Raw genomic sequence first — 22084 nt, forward strand, 5'->3', positions numbered from 1 at the left:
GATTGAGTAAACTATTAGGCTGACTTGCAGAGCATTTTCTCAAACTAATCTCTTAATGATAGAACAACTGAGAGTTTCATACAATGGCTTCTGACAAGCTCCTGGCCATGCATGCAGTGCTGTAAAGCACCTAATTCTTTCAATGGGGAGCTAGGGTATAGGAATTAATAAATGGGCAGATCTGGCTCTCAATAAAAGTATTCATTAAAACATTTGGGCTTGCTGAGTGTGCCTGCCATCAAAACAGACGTGTTGTGGTTAGTGGTGGTTGTATTTATGAGGATAGTACGACTGTTCTGAGTACCGTGAGTTTGCAAAACTTTTGTGTACTTCTCAGGTTTGTGCATCTGGAGCATAGAACTTCAGATGGTCCTGTCTGTATCTTGTCACTTTCTGGCTCCTGAACCTCCAACTGGTCAGTTGCCATAGAATTATTGTGGAAACATGTATACTGTTAATTAATTTAAAAGAATAAAGGAAAACTTTTGTGGCAGTGTGTGATAAACTGGATGTTTTATTCTAAGCCCGAAGAAGCAGCAGGAGAAGGATGGTAGACTGTACCAAGGAGGAGGAATTGTAAGCACAGGGAAATGCCTGTTGGTGGCTGCATGCAATGGTCATTACAGTTTCTGTGAATTGTGATTCAGTCTGTATTTAATGCTTCAAGTGTGTTTTATCAAGAGTGCCCAGGAAAAAGGAGTTCTGCAGCCTAATTGCTGTTTGTGTGAAGAACCAGTTCTTTAGGGCCTTCAGTATATGGGATTTGCTTGCTTGATGTCCAGTTCCTGTGCTGGGGGGGGGGTGGTGAACAGCCCTGCACAACTGTGTGCACTGTGTCTGAAATCCTGAGCAGCGTGGAGCTGTGTGATCTTTGTTCCAGACTGAAGGATGCTGATGCATTTAACTAGTGGTTGCATGACCCATCACTGTGGTATGGCACTCGTTAAATAACCCAATGGATCTGGTTTCCTACACCATACATGATGCAGGAAAAGGCTGTGATGAAGCTGCTAGGCATATGTGCTGTTAAGCAAATCTATGTGTTAAGTGTTGATTGATTGTCAGCTGCTTGCCATGGCCTCATCATAGATAGGACAGGAGGACTATCTCTATTAGCAAGGAATTTACTTTTGTAGAATAGGAAAACTGAGTAGAAATCATGCTACTCAACTGCTGAACCAGTGGCAATCTGTTCATTATTCCTTCTGATGCTGCTGACTGATTTCCTCTAACTTTGCTCTTGATACTCCCTGCCCAGTGACATTTCTTTTTTTTCCACTTGAATAGTTTAGACAACAAAAGTACATGTGGTCTCTCAGTTCAGAAGGTTGAGTTTTTCTTGATAAAGGGGACAGGAGGCAGATTTGGTACCTGGCACCCTGTTGCACTAAAAGTATTTTACTAGCTTGGATTAGGAAGCTTTGGGAAAGAATAGAAGTGAAAGAGACTTGTTCAAATATAGTATATGTGGATGCATTTCCTGTAGTAGTCTGGATCTCTTCTTAGAGTTTGCAGTGATATTGACCTTACTTAATATTAAACTAAATCATCATGGAGTGATGGAAATTTTATAGCTTATAGTTATTGTACTGTGTATTGCCTAAAGAAATAAAAATTGGGGCTTTTGGCAGAGGATTAAGGATGCTTGAGAAACAAAGCTTTTAAACATTTGTTGGTGGAGATCCTTATATTATGCCTTGTGCAGTAACATGTGAAATAGTCCTCCCTTTTTCTTGCTCAGTGAAAGTTTTGTAGAAGTGATAGTAAATAAAAGACTTGGGGCCAATCTTGGTAGTGACATCAGTAAGTTGCTGAGAGTTGCCCTTTGGGCTTGAGCCTATCTGCTCTCTTGTCTGTGGCACTGGGTTAGCATGGCCAGATGATTGTTGGTAAAGAACTTTATAGCTGTGTATCCATGACTGTGTGACTTCTGCACAGGTGACTTGGTTATTCTCACACCCAAAGACTGACCATTTCTGGTGCTGGATTGGGCTGCTCAAGACCTTGTGGGGTTGTGCCAGGTCACTGAGGATGTGTTTCCTCAGCCCCCTTGGGCAGCCTCTCCCTGTGTTTGGCTACCCAAATTCTGGGAATTTCTCTTTTAATACTGTAACTTAGCTTGATGCAACTTTGTTGCTTCTGATCTGTTTTCCCTGTTTCTCTTGGAGAACAGCCTGGCTCGTTCTTTTCTTTAGGCACTCCCAGCTAACTGTCCCTGTAGATAGCTTAGAACTGTGAGTGGATATGAGCAGCCCACGCCTCCTCAAGTTAGCTTTTGCACATCTGTTCTGAGGAAACCCATCTTTCAGGCCCTACCTGTGTGCCATAGTAGATAACACACCAGGAACAAAAAGCTGTCTTCTGGAGAGGCTCTAGTGTGTTCCTGCTCATCTATGCCTTGGGCAAGTGCAGGCCTCTCTTGCTGGGGTTCACATCTGCCTCTCCTACCCTGTGCTGTGCTCCTGCACCCTCAGGATGGTGACCAAGTCTGCACAGCAGCGTAGCTAATACTGAGATCTTTGTGCATTCTTTTGTTTTTCCTTTCTCTCGGAGGGAGTGGGTTGCTGAAGGACAGACAGGCTTTAGTCACATCAGACTGGATTCTGCAATGTAATATGATTATCCTGATTCACCTTGAGAATTGCCAAATTCATGATGAAATGAATCGTGATGTTGCCTCAAGTTCTGAAAATTTTCCTCTTGCTTTCAAGGACTGTCTCCTTTAACCTCTTGTAAAGTGTAGCTTTGTGCTTTAAGACAACTGACTGCTTTTCTTCTCTTTCATAAAGCCTCCAAAAACTGCTGAATGAGTGCTTTGGTAGGAACAAAGGGTTTCTGTAAAGAAGTAATGCCTAAAATGTGATGGTAGGACCTAGTAATTCCGTAAGCATGGGGGATAGTTAAATGAGTGACTAGGGGAAAGAAAGACTTCCAGTCACCTTCCCATTTCAATACTTTGCCATGCCTGGGCATGTTGCAAATGGTGTTCATGGGGAAAATAGAAATCTGTAATTTTTTTCTTTTGATGAATGCCTGAATTTGATCCTGAGTTGAGGAAGGAGTATCTTCTTTGGGATGAGGGGAAATCAGTGTATATATAGCGAACTGCTCAGTCTTGACCCAAATACACACTATTCAGATCTCTAAACAAGAATGTGCTTAAAAAAACAAACAAAAAAATCCCCAAGTGATAGTGTTTGTGTAGGGTATCACTGTGCTACATTGTTTGACCATCTGGGATATGTTTTCCCACAGGTATTTTGTTAAGTCTCAAGTGTTATTTAGACTAAAGACTTTGTATAATTTAGCATGTGTTTTTAGTCTTTTACCTCTTAGAGCATAATTGGTTCAATTAAAACCATTAATGCCTGTGGTGTAATTTCATTTTATGGTATTACAAACTGGTGTTAGAAAGTGCTGCCTATTAGAATTTTCCACTATAACAATGCACATGGCTTGTTATATTTTACCAGTCCATGCAACTGCCTCTGTAACCTACTGACTATGTAGTCTTTGGTGAAAGCTTTTTCTGAATAGTTCAATTTATAGAATGAATAAGAAAAATAATACTGATGCATAGCTTCAGTCTTTGTTCTCAAAAAACATTGATTTCTTCAACTAGATAAAATGCTTGGCCATGTGTATGGGTTGAGAGAGAGGAGTTCCATTCCTTCTCAAGTGTTGGTGAGTTGGTCAAGATGGGAACATCTACTCAGTGGCTGTTGCAGCAGTATCAATTACCAAGATGTCCTGTCACTTGGTTCGTAGCTTTCTCGTAGTGTTTGTAGATCCCTCCATCCTTACAAAAGGGAAGAACTTGCCATTCTTCCATTTTTATCTCCCATTTTGTATCTGCTTAATATCAGTTTAATGCTGCTTCATGGTTCTGTCTTTTTAAACATATTTTGAAGATGAACAATGGTGGGTGTCTGACTGAGATATTGAAAATGTGTCAAGTTGGGTGTGATAGGGCTGAGTAGGACGGCAGCTGTTGGGGTCTAGCAGGCTTGGGAATGGCAGTTGAAGGGTGACTAAGCTGGAATCCTATTTCTAGATGAAGATGGAGAGAGGAGAAGGACTGGATTATGATCTGTCACAGAATTAACATAACTATTATGTATCATCAGAAAAACTGGATTTTCCTTGTCTATTTTATCACATACAGACTGTTGTATTGGGTGTGCAGAACTAAATATTTGTGAAAAACTGTGTCATATACATGGTCGTACTTTTATTGGTTTTGGTGGCAACCCATCAGTTCAGTATGATTCTAGAACCCTGCCAATTTAATCCTTCTGCCTTATGGTAGTCTCTAACTCATGTGCATTTGGATTACTAACTGTGACAAGTGTAGTTGACTATCTCACTGATGACCTTAATTTTTAAGTGTGTGAGGAAGTACTTGCATAGGCCAATGTACATCTAGCATATGTGTGACTGGTGTAGTCCTCATCGAAAGATTCAAGTTGGAATTGTGTTAATAGCTGCCAGATTTATGAAAAGACAGTGAAATATAATGATGTAGGTATTGCTTTTCATTAGCAGAGCAGTTGCCTCTGTTTAAAAGTTAAAACTTGGTATTCTCTGAAGAAATGAATTGAGGCCTCCTCAGCTCTGTTATGTAGTGTTAGCATATCTGAGCATGCTGGATCAACTCTGAAGATTTGCCTGGAATTCTAGAACAATTTATTACATGACCAGGAATCTGATAACTGTTTCATTGTAACAGTGAGGAAAAGCTTTGTCTTGCTGAATACTTTACATTCAGGTATTTATCCATGTTTCTTCTCTACTTCAAAGCTGTAAAGGAGGCATTCTTATGGAGGACTGTCTTAAATTGGCATCCTATCTCCTGAAGATACTTTTCTCCCCCTGTTCAATTTCAATATTTATGTATAGACACTTCTCTTTCAGGCTCCCTGTTACCTTTTATTTACTCCCACTATCTAATCCTAGCTGTTCCTTCATCTTCTGCCTTCCACAAAAGAGTGCTCCTTTTGGCTTGTGCAGTGGCAGCGATCTAAAAGCTCTCGCTCATGCTTCCACTTGCTTTGTACTTTCTGAACCTTTGTTTCATACAGTTATTCATCAGGTTAAAAAGAAAATAATGTCTTCAGGCAAAGTGTCTAGTGCAACAAGATCAGGTCTTTGTATTTAAAATGTTTAAAACATAAGTTTTCTTCTGGAAAAAGAATATTCAGCAAAAAAAAAAAAAGTTTCTACCTAGAATATGGCTGCCTCTTCCCCAAGTATCTGACAGTTTGATGCTCTTATAGCACCTCATGTTAAGAAATTGAGGGCCAGTTGTTAGAGATGAGTCCTGCTCATTCTACAAAGAATAGGCCCCCAAGATGCTGCTCTTGGAAATGCCTCGTTAGAATGTTACCTGGGCATTATTTGCAATTAAAATTTAGTATAGGCTCGTGGTAAAATAGATGTCTGAAGACCTGTCAAAGGACCAAGGTCAATTCATTCTATTATGTGAACATGTTGAAAAAACTGTTCCATGAATCTGGGAATTTGTAAGGCTAAACTTACTTGAACTTACTGTCTTGGGTATACTTAACAACAAAAAAGCCTTACTGACAGTTTTAGTCGCTCAACTCTGATTCCATTGACTGGTATTACTTGCAGGTAGCTCTCATGCTTTCTGTTACACACACTCCTTTTCTCTTTGAAGCTGTTCTTCAGGCATAGGATACTTTGCTTCCTTTGTATCCTTGCTGTCCTGATGTGTTGCTTTGCCTCTCTTAGTGCTTAGCATGTCTGCCCTTGTGCTTAGTGATGGCAAGAGAAAATATTTTCAAAGTGGAGCATGAAGATCCAATAAGGGTGGACCTACATTCTCCAGAGAAGGAGTGCCACTGCTCAAAGGTGCCAAGTTCAAAAAAATGTAGCCTAAATGTACAAAAGGAATTGAGTGATGCTCGGTCACACAAAATTAACTGAGATGTGTATAGTTCATGGAATAGAAAATGTGAGCTTCAGCCCTTGTTGCCTGAATTAGTGTTGTGCTCATTGAGTGATTTGTGTGTTTCGCAGTCTTTAAAGGGAGGTTGGGGTCTGGATTCTCTCACAAGTGGTTCAGGTATGACATGCCAAAGTAAGGATGCTGTCCTTGATGGTAGGAATAAAAAAGTGGAGGAATCTTGCCAAAGTATTATATTAGGAGAATGTGGACTTCAAGCTTATCCATATTTCTTCTTTAATTTGTTTCACTCAAAGCCAAACCCTACCTTTTCAGTCAAGAAAAGGCTTCTGGAAGTGTGGATAAGTTGATGTACACAAACAGACTACGCTGGTCTTGAATGGTGCTTGCTAATCTGCAAGATTCTATTTCTGGGCATTGTTTAGGGTCTGGTTGTCAATTTTTCTCATCCTTCTCTTCAAGAGGGAGCTGCTAGAGAAGGTTCTTTAGGAGACATTGCCTTGGGACAAGTGAAAAATAGACTTAGTGCTGATCACAGATGTAGGCAGGTTATTACTGTTAGTGTGGGGACTTTTTTTTTTTTTTTTTTTGAGAAAACAATATATTAGATGGTGGCTAAACTGTGCCAATGGTGTGGATCAGACTTCTGGTTTGAGGGCACTCTCTTTTTCATAATGTGTCCCTGAGAGGCAGGCTACATTTATGTACAGGATGTGTACCTCCAGGCATTCCCCCTGGTCACATGTGAATGCATTGTCATCATCAGATCCACGTTTTTCGTTGTGTAAGCATTAGATAAGATGATTTGGAAGAAAGGCAGGAGGGCCAGGGGGAATTGTCTGAAAGACTCCTATTAAAATCACGCTGAGTTACTGTGTGTTGTAAATGAAAACATGCTGCACTACCACAACTGTTTGGAAATTGCCCATCTAGAATGTATTCACTGCATGAACATAAGAGTCAGCAGCTCATTTTAGCAGCTTTAGGGGGCATCCTGATTGTACTGTACCTGCTCTCCCAGCAAAAAAAAAAAAAATAAAAAGAAGAGTTTAATAAATTCTGTCTTGTGTGTCAGGCTTAAGCAAGTTAACATTATTATTTGACACCTGTTAGTAGTTAACATAATTGCTTGATACCTATTGTAGTATGTGTCCCTAGTATAAATGTTCCTGCTATGATAGGGATTGGTAAGCTGTAAGGTAATGGATGCTTTCCATTCCAAGAAAAAAAAATCCATTTCCATCATAAGAAATTATGACTCTTTGATCACTTTCAGCAAGGTTTAGTTAGACCTGAATAAACAGTTCTTTCTTACAAATGCCGCTCCTTTAGGAAATTGTTGAAGCTTTATAGAAATACGGAATTTGCAATGCTGCTTTGGCTGCCAGCTTTTTTGGGCAAATTTGGGCAGCATGTAAATACTTGCACAATAGGTTTGTATTGTTGCACAAACAGTAGTAATGACTCCATAGAAACATTTGTGACATAGCAGATGTGATGGTTTAGGACAGGAGCTGGTACTGGGGCTCTCCAGAGCTTAGAGCTAAAATTCTACTTTTTGAGAAGGAGAAATTAGAGAACAATCTATACTTGGTACATCAAGGTAAGACTTAAGGCAAATACTTTGTGTTGGTTCTCAAATCCTTTCTCAGTCTGTATGTTGATGGGATTTGTCATCTTGTGTTATGTCCGTGTCCCACCCTTCTGCAGCTGTCCTTCTCACTCCCCAAAAACCTTTGACATCCCTAAGAGAAATACAGAAGGAACGAAGAAAAATCCCTCCTTGGTAAGAAAGGAAGGAACAGAGCTGAAAAAAGACAAGCTTTACAACTTCAGGGGCTGTTTAGACTACAGCTTCCTTTGAGAATGTTAAAGCAGTGGAGAACAAGGTAAAGCTTCTGCATGCTGAATGAGCCAGGTGATTTAAATCTACTGTCTGAACAACCAAATCCTCTCTCTCAGTTGACGTGAACTCCCAAGCTTTAACTTAATCTTTGGAAAGCTCACGGATCATCGTATCTTTCAAGTTGAATAGATGGATATTGTTTTTAATAAAATATTTCACTTCTGGGAAGTAAACAGTACGTGTCTAGTTCTGCCAATGGCATGGCCCTCTCTGAACATCTTCTGTACATTTTCTATTGTCGCTTAAAGAGGAAGTTATTTAGAAAAATACAGCTTAAAAAAAAAATCATCGTCAGAATATCATTAAATCTTTTATCTTGTAAGTAGTGTGGTGGCTGTACTGTCTTCTTCCTTTGGTCCAGCCTTTAGGAGGCTTAAATAGTTGTATCAATTTGCCCATGTTCTTTTTAGTTAAGGTGCTCTTTGTACCTGTGCTTCTATTTTTCTTCAGCCCTTGGCTACTTTCTTGATGCTGGTTATCAATTGTTTTGAGCAACGACAGGTACTTTTGGGTTACTGCACTAATTTCAGCATGTAGCATGAGTAGACAAATAATCTCTTCTTTGGCAAGTTCCAAAGTGGTGGGAGAGAGGCTGCAGCAAAGCATGGCATTTGGGTTACACACTTTCAGTCTGTGTCCATTGTCTAAGCAGCTTTTCCCTTTCTTGGAGAAAGCAAATCCAAAGAGGCAGTCCTGGCTGCTTTGTCAGGCAGTGAGGGGGAAGTCTAAAGTGATAAAGGGATTAAAAAGGTCAGTTGAGGTAGGAGTTTGGTACTGGTAAGAGTATCAGAAAGGTCTGTGTTTTAACTCTTTGCTCCCTGCCCTGCCTCCACATGCAACCTCCAAACACAAACCTCCCCCCCCCTAAAAAGGGAGAGGAAGTAGATCCCTACAGCTGTGTTTAGTCTGTGCCAAATTCAGGGTAGTTGTATCTTAGCTTCTAGTGGTGTAGAGTTTGTTTTGAGTGTGAAAGCTAGTTTTTCTTCTGTTTGCTGTGCAGCTTTTTATTTATTTTCCCCAAAGACCATAAAAATATCTTTATTAATTGCACTTTATGTGCTTAATGCATAAGTGTATACAGACACAGCTTTTTCTGGGGAGTTTTAGCTAGTCTGTGTGTAAATCCAGCCTCCACTAGAGTTTGTTGGCAAGTTTAACTATGGTTTATGGATTTCATTGACTTAATCTATGGTATATTTGTTACAAATTTTCTAATAAGAGTTCCCTAATGCTTAATATGATAAACATCTGAAAAGTTTTTTCAAAATATTGCTACTTTATTTTAATCCTGTTTACAACAATTGGAAAGTATTTAAGGAAAAAAAAATCAGGCTTGTAACAGTTTTTTTAAAATAGCAGATTACTGTTAAAAAATCTGCTTGTCTTGCAGTGTAATTTGAATGTGTTTACAGTGATTAGTTCTTTCAGACAAAAATTTATAAATAAGAAGTGTTATCATTTAGAGATATTTACCAAACTTCTTTGTATTTTCTTTGTTTCATCAAAAAGTTTTGGACAGAAGAGCTTTTTCTATTTGCTACTTGTCCTAAAATAAGTAAGTGTATGAGTTCATAAATCAGATTATTTGCTACTTCACTTGAACACTGCAAATTCATGTAGTTAAAAACACTTCAAAACTGAAGACTCCCTATTCCTCTCCTTCCTGTGCTCTCAGTTTTAGATGCCACACAGTTGAAGTGTATGTAGCTGTAGGTAGGTGAATGTAGAACTTTTCCTCAAAAATTCAAAACCCTAATAGTTAGTATGGTGCTTCTTTTTTTTCTCTTTTTGGGGAAGAGTCTTTGGATCAAAATGTCACTGTCTAACCAAGTAGTGTATCAAATGAGTGTTGTTTTCATGTTGCTGTGGGAGATGATGGTTGAAAAGCTCAAGTTTGCAAGGAGGGCAGGACTGGGGGAAATTAGAGAAGTTTACTACCAGACTTAATATTGCCACGTGCTGATATTATGTGGGCACATTTAGCTTTGTTACTTGCATATAAATTCCACCCCTCTATCCCCTGAATTTGCCATGAAGTGAATGCTGGTTTATGGCAGAAGTGGTCTTTTGTCCAGCTTGAATGTACTTTGTTCCAGAGATAGGTGTGAGCATGTTTTAGGACTGAAGATGGCACATAAAGTTTTTTAAAATTCACTTTGTCCTCACACACAGGTAGCGACTGCTGCTCAGGTGAACCTTCAGGCTGCTCAAGCCTTAAGAGCAACTCCAAACAGAGCAGGTGTCACCAGCTCCTCTTCTGCAAGGCTCCCAGTACAGTGGGTTTCAACATATTTCATGCATCTATTGCTTAAACTGTTTCCGTTAACTTTTTCAACTGCATAATAATTTCATGGTGCTGATAAGGTTATTAAATGGCAATGAAAAACTCAATCTATAAATCTGGTTGTTCAGAAATATGCTTTTTCTTCTGAGGAAAGCAATCCTCTTCTTCTGTGAACTGATAATAGGATGAAAAAATGTTGATAGTATAGAAGTTAACCTAGACCTTTACACCTTTAATAGGTACAAAGTATCTGTGGGTTCCAAATGAATCAAATTAATACACTCAGTTTGTGTTTGGAGATGTGTATATTTCAGCTACAGCTTGTGAATTGAGGAAGGACAAGAAAAGCTTTACTAAAAAGATTAGCTGGCTAAATACAACTAATGATTATTCTCACTTGAAATTTTATTAAATTTGGACCAAAATAGGGCTTGGATGTCTACTATTTTAGCACAGCCAGTAAAGCAGGAATGTTGTTACTGCACAATAACAATGACTGGATTAAAATGTCTTTGCATTGTGAATAGGATCTCTTCTGGACCATGAAGTTATGGACTGAGTATTACAAGATAACAAAAAACGATGTCTTTGAGTGTGACTATCAGGCATTCTGTATTTTGGCCAAGCGATTTGGCTTTTTGCTTAGCAGTAAGTAGCATAAACAATGACATCAACAGACTTTCTTCTAAAGCAGAAGCAAATACTTCATCTGAGATGGGGCTGTTGAGTTGCAGAATAAGAAGTAAGGCATGACCTGCCCTAATATCACAAATAACATAGTGCCATCAAAGTAGGCATCAGACTGAGCTTTCAGCAACAGTCAGGGTTGTCTTGAGTGATTTCTAGCTTAAAATGTAGGTAGCTGTAAGTGGCAATTATGTCCATGAAGTGTCATTGTAGACCACTTTGACCAAAATGACTTCTGACAGAAACACCTCCCAAGCCCTATAGATTCAGGAAATGTCAAGTCTGTCAAGATCTGATTCTTCTCCAGGTATCTCACTGAACAGCTTGTTTGTCCTTATGTGGTAGAGTTCAGTGTAGTTTGCTGCAAACTCAGTACCTGTCAGTTACCTGTTGTTGAATTTTAACAGTGTTTCCTCAAAAATGAGTGGTGGGTCCTGGGGTGTAGGTTGGATAATTGCACTCCTTGACAGGGAAACCAAAAGAGGGAGTTATTGAAGTAGAAAGTCCCCAGAAAGTAATAAAAGTCCACAAAAAGACATTACCAGTATAGCATACAATATTGACACAGTTTATGGTGTAAGAGCATGCTTTTCATAATAGAAGTTGTTGCTGGTGCCCAGTCCAACCCTATTACAAACCCTGTAGTGATGAATTCTTTCATCTAGTGGCATATCCAGTAAAGACTTTTGCAGCAAGAAGGACATTGCTCACCAGTAGTGTTTGCTAATACGCTGACAAGCATTTCTAATGTAAACCTGGTTTTAGAACAACAGTCTTCACATTTGGGAAGGTTAGAGACAGATCCTGGGTACGCTTGCATAATTCCCTTAGGTGGTGCTGGGGCTGACTGAAGTACAAGGTCTGACACCACATTTGTGCAACTTGTGGACTTTACCAAAGAGGAAACACACTGAACTTCAGGTATTTAACTCCACTGATTACTGTGGGTTATCAGTTTCAAAGGCTGCTCTGGGTATTATTGACTCTTGTCAGCAGCCTCTGTATGTAATTGCTTGTTTAAATAACTGTAAAAATGCCACTGAGATTTCTCCACAGATAGGTTTTTATTAAATGCTTCATGACATTTGTCTAATACAAGCAGTGTTTAGTCTGTGTGAAGGAAAGCAATGTGATAGTAGTAAACTGTGATGATTTTTGTATTTATTTTTTGACTTTTTTTTCCAAACTAAGGTTTTTCTGTCCAGTCCTTGCTTGCTCAAAAGAACAGATGTACTAAGTGTGTCAATATTTTTTCTTTTTGCTGTTCCCTTATTCTGTTTCTTAAGTTTATCTTGGTTCCCTTTCCTAGGCTGTGTGGATTGTCTGCCAGGAACTGTAAGAAATTCAGGGATTTGTCAGAAGGGAGAAGCCTTTTAGCCTCTGGAACCTTTTCTGGCATTCATTCTGTCGATATTACTCTGTGATAGGTGTCAGACACCATGGTGCTTACAGTCATGTCTGTTACTATGCTGTTTAACGCAGACAATGCATCGATATTGTTGAGTTGAACAGGTATGAGTTTTATCCTTTGGTTTTTCCACGATGTGATGATGACTAGTTGAGGAAAAGTGGGAGAATTAAGACCAGAAGTGGCTTGTGCTGTGTTTTGGTGTTTGTGGGGACTTTATTTTTTAGTTTTGGTGGCATTACTCCTGGTATTTCCAGTGAGTGCTGCTAGTTAGAACAGGATAAGACAGATCTGTATCAGAGAAACATGGTATAAAACCTTAAAATTTCTAGATTAACTTGTTTACCACCTTTTTGGAGTGGTTGGAAGCTGACACTTGCTTCTTCCTGGCACAGAGAAACATAATTTTGATATGATGGCTCCAAATGGCTTTGATGCTTCTGATCATGCAAAAGTGTAAGTGATGAGTAGGAGAAGAATAAGGATAAGCTTTTGTTTTTCAAGGACTATAATTCTTGTGGTAAGGAAACTGTAATACGAAAGTAGTCTTAAACAGTATTTTGTGGCTATTTTTGTAATGTCTTTCATACTTTGCAATGGTGTATTTCCATAAAGTTTATCAGGTGTATGGGTACTTTTATTTTAAACTAGAAGGTGGGGTTTTTTAATATGTCTGTAGTAGATTAGCTTTCTGAATCTATTTTGCTGAAATTTTTGATTCTCAAATGTCAGTGCAAAGGAAGTACTCCATCCCCTGCAGCTTGTAAATTACTTTTCTGGCTTTCTAAAGCTTTGTGCAGAATAGGCTGACCAAGACTGAGGTTGCATGAACAGCTCTGTTGGAGAAGATAGAAGGCAATTGAAGAGTGCTAGTTAAGAGTTCTCTGGGTCTTGCTGTGCTTCATCAAGGTGGTGTTCCTGCTGTGGTTTGCTTTCCCCTTCAGAAGAGAAGAGGCATTGTAGAAACCTCAAAATTCAGTGGGGTATGAGCTTTTACCTGGTAAAAATCTAATAGCCTGTAAGAAGTAAAGAGGCATCTAGAAAACAGGAGAGATGGCAGTGCTGTTGTGCATGTGCTTTGGCAATGAATGCATCATTTGTTAGGCTAAAAGCTTTGGCTTAAAATTTTCGTTTTTCTTGCTGTTTCTATTGGTACTCTTTCCTCAACTGATCCAATTGTGAATTATGAAAGAAACCATGAGGAAATTGAAGCAAGGAGAAAATTGTGGTCTTGACAGATGCACTCAGGAAAGGTTCCTTTGTGATGTGGAATAAAGTGGGGAGGTTTTACAGATTACATGTATGACATTAACTGAATGACAGCTATTTATTAAACAGTATTAAAATTGTGTATATCCCCAGCAAACAAGCTGTTTGCTTGGGGGATAGTCTCCTACAGTTGTGGTGTAGGATGTCAGATTATAAGTTTAGTGTTTCAAAACTTCTATTGACTTGGAAGCCTGGATAACTGGTGATGTGGTGAAGATAAATATTAGGATACTGTTGCACAGACTACCATGAGATTCTAATATACTTTGCTGCTTCTGCGATTCATAGTATAGCCAAAGCAAGTTTGGGATTGAATGAATGTAGTGGGATTTCATACGCTCACAGGCATGTACACACGCAGTGGCTGTTGCAATATAAATTTGGATTCCTGTCTTATCTAATAACTTCACTCTGCAACTTTAAAAACCCTTCACTGCTTCAACAAAAATAAAATTAAAAGGTATGAGTGTTGTGAGAGCCAAGGCAAACTTGGGAGCAGAAGGAAAAGAAAATAGGAAATGCAGATTTGCAGACAATCTCTAAAGGTTGTGATGAAACCTTGGGTTACATCTCTTTCAGAAAAAGTGTCCAGACTCTGCTGTGTTCTGTTTTCCAGCTATGAAGGGGAAGTGTGTGGTATGGGAGTTGCCTGGGTAGGGTTTTTTAATAATAGTTAGGGTGGTCATAAGATGACAGGAGCAAACAGGTTGCAATTGCAACCTGTAGTGTTGCTTTTCATGATGGTTATTGCAGTGACATGGTAATTGCAGATCACATGAAATCTCAATAACTTTGGTGGTGGATTATTGCGTTTGCCTGCTTGTTCCTTTGTGCTCTGCTGTGATAGCTGACAAGGGAGATGGCCAAATGCAGGGAGCTTAAATAATTGCATCATTGTATTGTGTGTCTACCTGAGCAAGATGGCTATCGACCTTCAGGTGAAATAATGGCATATTTCAGTGTGAGTCTTCACTAATTCTTAGTGTTCTGATATCCTGGCTAGATATGACTAAGAAATTATTATTAGCAGATAGTCATGTAACTGCTTTGTGTTAAATTTTTGGAAATACAGGTAACTGTCGAATCTTAAAGGAATAGCTTCTGCATTATTCATGTTGCAATTTGTATTGGGTATGATTGTGTCAGTGCTCCAGGGAATGCTGTACATTACAGGAAATGTTTGTACCCTACCAAAACCCAGCCGAACAAAAATCAAGTCATAATACATTTCTGACAATGCACAACCCTTGTGATCACTATAAAGGTATCTTGAATTTAACTAAGTATTATAAGAGGATAAAATATACAGACTTTTTGTGTGTTTTCAGATCTTAACAAATATCTGCATCACATCTGTTTGCTCTTTACATTAATTACCTCATTCCTGCCATGAGAACCGTTTCCTTGTAAGCATTTATTGTGTTCTTTTTACACAGGGAGCAATCTGGAGTATGTATTGTTGGTATGCAGGGCAGCATTTCAAGGTCTTTGAGAAGTTTGGGATTCTGAGGCTGATAAAATGAATCTTTCTTTTGAAAAAATACAGCAGTTGGCTTATTTTGCAAGGTAGTGGAGGGAATTCACTCCATAGCATTAATTACAAAATAAAGCAAAATATTCTAGAAAGATGGAAATTTGATACTCAAACACCTAAGTACTTGGTAGTAATCTAGAACAGTTTTTTTTAATTGTTCCTGTGATGTCTATGGTGTATTTGTGTTGTAAGTGTTCTGAATAAAAGTACCTGTGGAACAAAATCTGTCTGATTCTGTGTTGTTGTTATAACTTATATATTTTAATAGCACTGAAATACTCAATTGGAATATGCTGCATACAACTGAAACTATGAAAACTCATGAACCAGGTGACCTCAGAGCTGAGGGAGTAGAGGATATTGTCAGTTTGTATGGAGCTGGTGGCATGGGATCATACAGCTCAGAAATAAAGGAGATTACAAGTGCAAACTAAAATTGTGGTGGCATTTGTTCTTCAGTTTTCAAAGTTGTTAAAAAATGGTTATTTGGCTACTCAACTGTGTTCAAGGTGTGTTATTAATGGATTTGATGGGGGGGTGCTCTGTGTGTGTGTTTTCTGTGGCCTTTTGGGTGTGGGGTTTTGTGGTTTTGTTTATTTTTTTTTCCGTTCTGAATTTTTCTGTGAACTGTCCAAGGAGTGAGGATTTTCTGAACTCTAGCAGTAAGCAAAGGTTGAAGTTCACTGAATGGTCCTCGAATAGCTGTCCTGGATGGAAATTAAACTTAGTTTTAGGTTTATTTTTGTTTCTGGGAGAACAAACAAAATAGGAAATCAATAATTAAGTAGGCCAAGATAGTTTCTTTTGCATTCAGCCCCATAGCCGCTGCTTTTACGCCACCCTCCCACCAAAACCCAGCCAGCCAGCAACAAAAAACCCCCAACAAACAAAACCGCCCACAAAACACTTTGGCCACTAGTTGCTACTTAGAACTTATTCTGAAAGGAAGAACGAAGGGTGCCTGACACTGAATTTTGGTCTAGAAAGAGCTAGCTGACCAGCAATGAGACAAGATTTAGTTTTTAAGTTTAGGCCTTGCATTCTGTTTGTTTTAGTAAAATGTTACCATATCATGTTCATTGTCATTCATGTCATTCATTTGCTGGCATCTGCCTCTCCCAAAATACATACTTTGGAAGTGCTTACCTGTTTTGCTCAATCATTTTATATGTAAATAATGAGCTAATTAAAGAACAGTTTTTCCCTTCAAGATACCTTAAACTTTTAACAGAATTGATTTTGTTTTGTTTTCATAGGTTTGGTTTGTTTTATGTTGTTTTTTCCTGTGTGACTTGGCTATGTGTGAGCTATTTGCAATGTCAGATTCATAAAGTTGTATCGTGGACACTTGTACCTGTTTTGAGACCTATATGGAGAAATGTTCCCCTGTTACTTGGGGAGTTCGAAGCCTGCCTTTGCTCCAAACTGGGGTGAAGGGGAGGAGGAAGGTCTTGCTAAAAGGGAAAGTTGTGGGCAGGTCAGGTCCTGGCTGTGGCACCCTGCTTTTCGCTTGTCCTGGATTTGGGAAGTGCTGGGAGCCTGAGGAGCTAAGTGGGAGGGCTGGTGGGGAAGCTCAGTAGGTTCTGTGTGCTGTTGAAGGGTCTCACAGAACAGAGTTGTATAATGTGTGCAAGTTGAGATTTGTGTTGGAGGGTAGATGTGAGCCTCCCCCAAAGTCAAGTGTCAGACCTAAGTGCAATGCAGATCTAGCAACTCTTTTAATACTGGAAAAGAGGGATGAATTAGTGGTTTGGACTCTTTAGTATTGTCCAGAACACTTTTTGTTCATACTGTTCATTACACATACTGACTGTGCTTTCATGGATCTTGTTTTTGTGGATTTTACCTCAGTAAGCAACCTGAAAATTGATGCTTGATTAGGAATAATTGATAAACATAGGAAGCTTCTCTTAAGAAGTTGTCTGGTAAGTTGAAAATTTGTTTTTTTCAGCTATATTTCTTAAAATCATCAAATGGTTTGCATCGGAAAAGACCTTAAAGATTATGCAGTTCCAGCCCCACTGCCATGCACAGGGGTGTCATCCAGTGCATGTAAAGGAAAAAAGAACATTTAAATTTGAAACTTGCTTGTTGTTCTCCTTCTCACATGATATGTACATCTTGTGCTGGAAACCTTAAATGAGCTTTTGCTCCATGTAGGACATGAAACATAACTGCAGTCACAATCACCCACTCCGTGGCTTAACATTTAAAAGAAATTAAGTGTTCATTTCGTGTGCACATTCTTAAAGGCACTAAATGCTCAGCTCAAAAAAAAGGAGTGAGAATAATTAGGAATATTTTTGAGAGTAAGTGAATGGTAGACTATACGAATTCAGTCTTCCTTCAGATTTAGAAGTAAAGTAGGTACATATTAACAGCTCTTTGCTGTGTAAGAGGCTACATAATATATGGCATTAAACTAATTCTAGCCATCACACTGCAGTGAATCAAACTGTCTAACTCCCTCCTTGGTGATGTAGAGGTATGTTTTGTGCTTTGCAAAGGAAGACAGATGCTAAACTTCTTTCAAGCTAGTAGCTGGTCTGTTTTGTCCATGTTTTTTTCTGTTTTAGCCTTGTGGAATTCCTGTGTGCATAGATACACAAATGAAGAAAATTAATGCAAGCTTAGGGGAGGTGTTTGTGATTGCCAGTAATCCAAGATATATTAGGATGCTTTGGCATTTGCAGTGCTTGTAGTATTTCTGTCATGGTCTGCATTGTTGTTTTTATATATCTTACATTCTTTGTGGTGGTTTTTATTTTTTTTTTTTTAGCAGAACTGTGTAGCTACAGTAGATGTGAAGTACTAAATGTTCACAGAACAATTCTGGTTGAAGGGGACCTCTCAATGCTGCTTGTGTGTCAGCTTCCTGCTCAGGACTGGGCCGATGTTGAACTGGGACTGGATTGGTCAGGATTTTGTTTTCTTGTATGTCAAACCTACAGGAACAGAGATTCTGCACCCTCTCTGGGGCCTTGGTCCTAAGAGAATATTTATTTCCTTCTCTCTAGCTGGCACCTCCTGTCAATTTTTGCATATGTTTTACTTGCAAATCTTTCATCCTGTACCAGTTCAGGTGACAACTGAGAAAGGCTTCTGACTGGCAATGCACAAACTGTGCGTGTTAGGAGGGAAAGAATAGGAGATTATGCCTATAGATGGTAATGTATGTGTAGCTTTGTAGAAGCTGAATGTGAGTTCAAGCTCTCCAAGAATAGAAGGAAAAGTTTAAATTTAAGTATGGGGTTTTTTTGGGAGGGTTATATGCAGCTTACAGGTTATAGGTTTATTTATGGAATAATAGATAGCCAAGCTACTCTGATGTAAAGAATACAATGTGATGAAAAATTAAACACATTAATTCTTTACATAGCTAACAATACTGTTTTTCTTCCTTGATTCCTTGGAAGTATTAGTACCAGCTTTATTCTTCATATGCAGCTCAAATGAAAAGATTAATTTGCTAAAAAAACTGTGAATACTTGAAGTTTTGGCTCATGGTTTTTCTGCTTTGTTATTCCCTTGTCCTGGTGCATATCAGGTTGACCTCAAATAAAGAGGCTGTGCTGACTGAAGCTTTGGGACTAACCTGTTGTCCTTCTTGGCTTCAGTTTGTAGGCTTTTCTCTGGCAGCTCTCCAGGCTGGGAATTGGAGCTAGTAGTATTTTCTAGGCTTAGTTCCAGCAAAAGAGATATTACTTTTATGTTTTGTTGTATGAGTTTCAGGTGGGAGAGGGGATGTAAGCAATCAGATTTGCAGATACTCATATATATACTTATATTTTTCAATCAAGACTATAGTGCACTGCTTTTTCTATTTTGTACTTTAAAAATAGACAGGTACTTTAAGATACAGCTCTTCAAGCAGGCCAGCCAGTACAAATTGTCTAAGTTCCTCTATACAGAGTTAAAAAGCATACAAAGTAGTCACAAGGATGTCATAATGAGTGGAAAATTACTAAGAAGGGAAATTTTATCCAACATATAATCCATTACTATGTTGCTCAACCTATTTGCTGTGTAAGTGTATCCATCTGAAGTGAGTGTTTAGTAATTAATTTTCTACAAAAAATGTTTTATATAAACGAAGCTTATGTCAAAATTTTATATGAAAGATGTCTCTAACTTAAGTAGTTTAGAAGGTGCTTAAGCAGACAAGATAAATCTGAAGTTTCAAAAACCAATTTTATCTACTCAGTAAATAGATTGTTCATCTTACATTTCGTAACTCCTAATATTAGACAAGTGTTTATTCCATGATCTCTGAAGTTTTCCTAGTAGTACTTCATAGTAAGACTAATTCCACCTGCATGTGCAGCATATCAGGATGACTAACCCTGGCAATGCCAGGCTTTCTGAGTTTGTGGTTTTGCTTTGAATTGTTGCAAGTGGTTTCCTGTGTGTCCCAAGTTACCCCATCACTTCAGATATGTAAAATTCTGCTGTAAACTTCACTTGTTTGTCTTGCTGTGCCTTGAGTTATTAAGAGATTTGAGTCTTGCATAGTAATGAAGTACTAGTTAATACTCTCTCCTATCTTTTGTTTGCAATTTTCTTTAGTCATATCAATCCAAAACTTGAATCATGAGCTTTCTAATGTTGTGACAGCCATGTCGCATTGTAGAGAAAATTCACGTGCTTGCAGGCTGCAAAGTAATGATGTCTAAGATTATTGGGCTGTCCCTAACCTCAAATACAGCTACAATCCCATTAGAAGAGAGGTGTCTCCGAAGTTATGTCAGAGCTTAAATCATGTGGAAGTGGCTATGTGGGATGAATCCAACAGCTGGGCAGTGTTTTTTCTGCAGTTATGTGCTTAACAAATTTGTGTGATGCAGCAAATCATACAGTTTCAGTCAGATTAGAGATTATGTCAAAGAGATACAGTACCTTAATGTTTCATAAGAGTAGCCAGGCTATGTAAAAGCTGAAGTGTTCCGTTTTCTATAAACGTTAAAATATTCAGTATAACAACTTGGAGAATCTGATGTTTACCTTTTTTTGGATAATACAAACTAGTTAATGACTAGTATTTCTTATCTTGGTATTCATTCTAACTGAAGTCTGAAAAAATGTGTTTAGACTACACCTTGAAAATGCTTGGCTGTGACTGACATAAACTGTTGTATAAACTACTCACAGCAGCCCTTAACAGCAATAGTTCCTTTTAGCTTGCTTGTCTTCTGTGGGAATAGACTTGATTGCCTGGGACTAGTTACAGACATTTCTCAAGTACACAAGTTCTAATTATACTTCTAGTACACTGACAGTAAATTATAATGACTTGGCATTGTGGGCTGTTTGAGAGTGCTTGGCTTCCCTTGTTGGTCCCGTCTGCAGTGAAAGCGGTTAAGAATTAAATTTAGAAAAGTCTGTGCTGTGAAGCCACTGTGGTGCTTCTGCTGAGGTGACTGGAGCAGGTGTGATAATGGTGTTCCTTCCCCCACCCCAAATATCCCCGATCTTATTTTCCAGTCACTAGAGGTCTTCTACAAAGGCTGCTTTTCCCAGGCATTAAAGGGAACCCAGCAAGCAGAGGAGGAGTGCTGGGGGAGTTGAATGTGTGGTCTGTGTGAACAGCCCCCATGGCTCCTGAGCCTGCAGAGACAACACTCCCTGATCAAACCAGTGATGACTGATCAAAGCTGGCATAGTGGGCAGTAATAAAAGCAGTAGTCCTTCCTTCTCATTCCATGTTTAATACTTGTTTTTCTAGCTATGATGCTGTGTAAAAATCTCACACAGGCTGTTCTTTCCTGGAGTACTGTGAAGTTTTGTTGGTTACAATAAAATACAGAGGTAAATGAAAAGTGTATGATATCACTTAAAGGCCAGCGAGAAACATACAATGGCAGTATATTTGTGTGCATGACAGAGGGATTTGGAGTATATGTTTGTGCATGGCAAAAAGAAAACAAATCATGTCTTTTAGATGACACAAGTGCATGCACATTCTAAAACTAATAGAATGTAAAGCATTATTTAATTAGGTGGAATAGTGTAGGTTTATGGAGAGGAAAATTGTTACAGGGAGAAAGGTTTGGAGAGGTAGTAAAGAAGCCAGGTGTTGCAATAGGTATCTTTTCTCAAACCATCTTTTTCAGTCTCTTAAGATGGCTGTCCATTTAAATCTGTTTCACGTTTGACAAAGAAACTACCCTGTAGTAAGGGGAGGTTCTGTTTGTTTGATATTTATCAAGAATGAGAATTTTTATTTAAGTTTCTAACACATCTTTCAAATAGAGACCTATACAATAGTTTGAATATACAACATGTTGATCTGATCCATTATATCATGACTTTAATTTCTGAAACATATTTTTAAGGGAGGTGAAATAAGACTTGTGGAAATGAGCAATGAAGCTAGAGCAGCTAGAGCAGCTGGGCAGTTTTCTGTCAGGGAATTCAAATAACAATTCTTACTCCATCACGTTGCCGCCAAAGTGGGATGAGTGGCAAAGGTCGTGAGGAATATCTGGTGGTTTTTTTCAAATAAATTAGGAGTTCTGATTTAAAAGCTTTTTTCAGTTTGGTAGACAAATAAAACTTCCAGTTTTAATTTCTTTGGAATTTATTTAGAAAGATAGATCTTCAGCCTTGTGTTGAGCTTCATTTGTTGCAGTTAATGTTACTTGCAGTTTTTCAATGTGGAAGTCAAACTGATGCAGCATGCTGCCTTGAAATCCAAGTTTGAAAAGAATCCCATGTCTGCTCGTGTTTGCTGCTGTGGCAAGCTAATAAAAATCCCAAACCCACAACGTACAAACCAGCTTCAAACCAAAGTTAAAGAGTTATTGAAGTCTATTATTTTGTCACTGTGCAGGGCTTTTACAATCCGTGGGAGGTGTGTGAGCTGGTTCTCACTGCACAAATAAATGTTTTAGAAATGGTACCAACTGGTGCTTCCAGGTTACTGAAGTCCTGCAAGAATTAATAGCACTTGACCACCATGAGGGAAAATACAAATTTTTTTTTAAAAAAAATCTGTTTTTTTTTTTTCCCTGAAGCCTCTTGCACAGCTACTTTGTTTTGATTCCAGCTTTGTAGTAGTGCTGTAGTAA

General features: G+C 38.6%; 1 protein-coding gene across 3 annotated transcripts in view; it reads left to right on the top strand.

Annotated features, from left to right (window-relative positions):
• Window positions 1-22084, top strand: part of GBE1 (1,4-alpha-glucan branching enzyme 1) — a 143116-nt gene that overhangs the window by 2000 nt on the left and 119032 nt on the right. The gene's annotated exons all lie outside the window — the stretch shown is intronic.

This window comes from Coloeus monedula (genome assembly GCF_965178545.1).
Source record: "Coloeus monedula genome assembly, chromosome: 3".
Lineage (NCBI taxonomy): Eukaryota > Metazoa > Chordata > Aves > Passeriformes > Corvidae > Coloeus > Coloeus monedula.